Raw genomic sequence first — 5,000 nt, forward strand, 5'->3', positions numbered from 1 at the left:
CACACACACACACACACACACACACACACACACACACACACACACACACACACACACACACACACACACACACACACACACACACACACACACACACACACACACACACACACACACACACACACACACACACACACACACACACACACACACACACACACACACACACACACACACACACACACACACACACACACACACACACACACACACACACACACACACACACACACACACACACACACACACACACACACACACACACACACACACACACACACACACACACACACACACACACACACACACACACACACACACACACACACACACACACACACACACACACACACACACACACACACACACACACACACACACACACACACACACACACACACACACACACACACACACACACACACACACACACACACACACACACACACACACACACACACACACACACACACACACACACACACACACACACACACACACACACACACACACACACACACACACACACACACACACACACACACACACACACACACTCTCCAGGGAGGGTGTATGGAAAAGTGTAGACCACGCACACACACACACACACACACTCCAGGGATGGTGTATGGAAAAGTGTAGACCACACACACGCACACACACTCACTCACACACACTCCAGGGAGAGTGTATGGAAAAGTGTAGACCACACACACACACACACACACTCCAGGGATGGTGTATGGAATTACTTGGATTCTACCCCGTTCCACTTTGCGGGTGTTGTATTTGATTAGTCACTGAATGGTTGAAACAGAGGAGGTTGAGTATTATCTTGAGGGGATGAGAAAGAGAATCCTCCTGAAGTTATGGTTTAACAGCCTGTGTCTTGTTTGTTAGTCTGAAGAGCTGCTAGACTGTGACATCAAAAGCCATAATTGTCCCTTTGTCTTCCAGTCGCTCTTTCTTTCTTTCTTTTTTTCTTTCTTTTATTAATTCTCTAATCTCTTCTCTCTCTCCATTTCTCTTTACTGTTCCCGTTCCCTTTCCTCCTCCTCTATCTATCCATCTCAATATTTCTCTCACTTCCTCTCTCTGTCTTTCTCTCTCTTCAATCTATTCCCTCCTATTTTGTCTTTTCATCCGTCTCTACCCCAGTTAGCCTCTATGAATGTGTCTTAAAGTCTGTCTCCATGGGAGTGAATGGAAGGATACTGTCTGCTGTCTCTCTTCCTTTAGAAAGTCTGCTACTCTATCCTCTCGGGTTCAAGACAAAGCCACGCAGTGACAGCTGCACCAGAGTCTCATTCTCCCACACTAACATCAGCCGGGTTTATCCATTCAGCTATGCTAAGCTACACTTTGTTGTCATAAATGTTATGCCCGTGCGGAAGTTAAATGAATTGTCGACAGTGTTCTCCCCCAGCCTTGCATACAAAGATGTTTTCAGTAAAACTCCTTATTAATTCTTTAAAGATGCTTTTATGTCCTCCAGTGGATAAATCATAGAAATAAATGAATATGAATAAATATCTCTAAGGGAAAACATCTTTGAAACATTTATGTGACAATGAGAAAGGCACTTTTTAAGATTTAGTTGTGAAACACCTTCATGCAAAATTAGACTCTCAGGGACCTTTGAATATCAGGTCAGGCAGTTACATCCAGTGCCCTGGGTTCAGGGGCCAGGCCCTCTAATATTTTACCCAGGGAGAGGCCCTCATCTGTGGGGGGATGGCGCTTCCTTTGCCCCTGACATTGATGGATGGAGGATCTTCGATCCAGAGTGTGGTTATCATGGTAGGATACGGGGGACTGTGACTAGTAGCAGACTGGACAGGCAGACAAACAGGCAGGGAGAGACAGAGAGAGAGAGAGAGAGACAGAGAGTGAGAGAGAGAGACAGAGAGAGAGACAGAGAGAGAGACAGAGAGAGAGACAGAGAGACAGAGAGAGAGACAGAGACAGAGACAGAGAGACAGAGACAGAGAGAGAGAGACAGAGAGAGACAGAGAGAGAGAGAGAGAGACAGAGAGAGAGAGAGAGACAGAGAGAGAGAGAGAGAGAGAGAGAGAGAGAGAGAGAGAGAGAGAGAGAGAGAGAGAGAGACAGAGACAGAGACAGAGAGACAGAGAGACAGAGAGACAGAGAGAGACAGAGAGAGACAGAGAGGACCCCATCATCCCACCATGTTTATCTCGACCACACACAGAGACAGATCCTACACTATATCCCACATCTGATACTACATTCTCTATTCAGTTATATGTTTAGTCATAACGGACCATAATGCACTACTTTGTTCTACTTTGAACCAGAAAGAGTTCTCCTCTCGAAGCCGTAACTCAACCTAAAACTGTCTCAACACAAAGTGTTCTCTCAACACTGGGAGAAGTATTTTTATTTTTAAAGTCAAGATGAGATCATTTGCAGGCTTTTGACTTTTCGTATTGCATATACACATCTGCTGTGTTCTCCGCTTCCCTGTGAATAAGGCTGGCTACTCCGACAAATGACATCATACAGAGAACATAGCACAGTAGGGTTTTTCAACCTGATCCTTTGTTTTGGTGTCTTTGCCTGAACACATTTACAGGCCTATTTCAGCTGTCTAACTTCCTAAGGATAATGCCTTGTGTACTAGTTGGCAGCACAGTCAAACACATGTTGTTTGGCCACAGAAAGAGCTGGTTCATAAACGACCACAGCTTACCTCCAAAGCAATTAACAGGATGCATACTATTGTCTACAGTCGTGGCCAAAAGTTTTGAGAATGACACAAATATTCATTTTCACAAAGCCTGCTGCCTCAGTTTGAAAGATGGCAAATTGCATATACTCCAGAATGTTATGAAGAGTGATCAGATGAATTGCAATTAATTGCAAAGTCCCTCTTTGCCATGCAAATGAACTGAATCCCCCCCCAAAAAATTCACTGCATTTCAGCCCTGCCACAAAACGACCAGCTGACATCATGTCAGTGATTCTCTCGTTAACACAGGTGTGAGTGTTGACGAGGACAAGGCTGGAGATCACTCTGTCATGCTGATTGAGTTCAAATAACAGACTGGAAGCTTCAAAAGGAGGGTGGTGCTTGGAATCATTGTTCTTCCTCTGTCAACCAAGGTTACCTGCAAGGAAACACGTGCCGTCATCATTGCTTTGCACAAAAAGGGCTTCACAGGCAAGGATATTGCTGCCAGTAAGATTGCACCTAAATCAACCATTTATCGGATCATCAAGAACTTCAAGGAGAGCGGTTCAATTGTTGTGAAGAAGGCTTCAGGGCGCCCAAGAATGTCCAGCAAGTGCCAGGACCATCTCCTAAAGTTGATTCAGCTGCGGGATCGGGGCACCACCAGTACAGAGCTTGGTCAGGAATGGCAGCAGGCAGGTGTGAGTGCATCTACACGCACAGTGAGGTGAAGACTTTTGGAGGATGGCCTGGTGTCAAGAAGGGCAGCAAAGAAGCAACTTCTCTCCAGGAAAAACATCAGGGACAGACTGATATTCTGCAAAAGCTACAGGGATTGGACTGCTGAGAACTGGGGTAAAGTAATTTTCTCTGATGAATCCCCTTTCCGATTGTTTGGGGCATCCGGAAAAAAAGCTTGTCCGGAGAAGACAAGGTGAGCACTACCATCAGTCCTGTGTCATGCCAACAGTAAAGCATCCTGAGGCCATTCATGTGTGGGGTTGCTTCTCAGCCAAGGGAGTGGGCACATTCACAATTTTGCCTAAGAACACAGCCATGAATAAAGAATGGTACCAACACATCCTCTGAGAGCAACTTCTCCCAACCATCCAGGAACAGTTTGGTGACGAACAATGCCTTTTCCAGAATGATGGAGCACCTTGCCATAAGGCAAAAGTGATAACTAAGTGAATCGGGGAACAAAACATCGATATTATGGGTCCATGGCCAGGAAACTCCCCAGACCTTAATCCCATTGAGAACTTGTGGTCAATCCTCAAGAGGCGGGTGGACAAACAAAAACTCACAAATTCTGACAAACTCCAAGCATTGATTATGCAAGATTGGGCTGCCATCAGTCAGGATGTGGCCCAGAAGTTAATTGACAGCATGCCAGGGTGGATTGCAGAGGTCTTGAAAAAGAAGGGTCAACACTGCAAATATTCACTCTCTGCATCAACTTTATGTCATTGTCAATAAAAGCCTTTGACACTTTTGAAATGCTTGTAATTATACTTCAGTATTCCATAGTAACATCTGACAAAAATATCTAAAGGCACTGAGGCAGCAGACTTTGTGAAAATTAATATTTGTGTCATTCTCAAAACTTTTGGCCACGACTGTATGTATAGAGTACACATTGTATGGAGTGGTGTGTGTGTGTGTGCGTGTGCATGTGTATATGTGTGTGTGTGCATGCGTACGCGTGTGTGTGTGTGCTTATGAGGTCGTGTGTGTTTGAGCTGCTCTTCCATAGCATATCTACATGACTCCACTCTCTCCCTCTCTGTCTGGTTCCTATATATCTACGTAACTTCACTCTCTCCCTCTCTGTCTGGTTCCTATATATCTACGTAACTCCACTCTCTCCCTCTCTGTCTGGTTCCTATATATCTACGTAACTCCACTCTCTCCCTCTCTGTCTGGTTCCTATATATCTACGTAACTCCACTCTCTCCCTCTCTGTCTGGTTCCTATATATCTACGTAACTCCACTCTCCCTCTCTGTCTGGTTCCTATATATCTACGTAACTCCACTCTCTCCCTCTCTGTCTGGTTCCTATATATCTACGTAACTCCTCTCTCTCCCTCTCTGTCTGGTTCCTATATATCTACGTAACTCCACTCTCTCCCTCTCTGTCTGTATCCTATATATCTACGTAACTCCTCTCTCTCCCTCTCTGTCTGTATCCTATATATCTACGTAACTCCTCTCTCTCCCTCTCTGTCTGTATCCTATATATCTACATAACTCCTCTCTCTCCCTCTCTTTCTGGTTCCTATATATCTACGTAACTCCACTCTC

At 45.0% G+C, this 5,000-nt stretch overlaps 1 protein-coding gene across 3 annotated transcripts in view; it reads left to right on the plus strand.

Annotated features, from left to right (window-relative positions):
* The window catches only part of LOC139534674 (VPS10 domain-containing receptor SorCS2-like), a 451,135-nt gene that overhangs the window by 410,991 nt on the left and 35,144 nt on the right, over nt 1-5,000 (plus strand). The window lies entirely within an intron of this gene.

This window comes from Salvelinus alpinus, chromosome 11 (genome assembly GCF_045679555.1).
Source record: "Salvelinus alpinus chromosome 11, SLU_Salpinus.1, whole genome shotgun sequence".
Taxonomy (NCBI): Eukaryota; Metazoa; Chordata; class Actinopteri; order Salmoniformes; family Salmonidae; genus Salvelinus; species Salvelinus alpinus.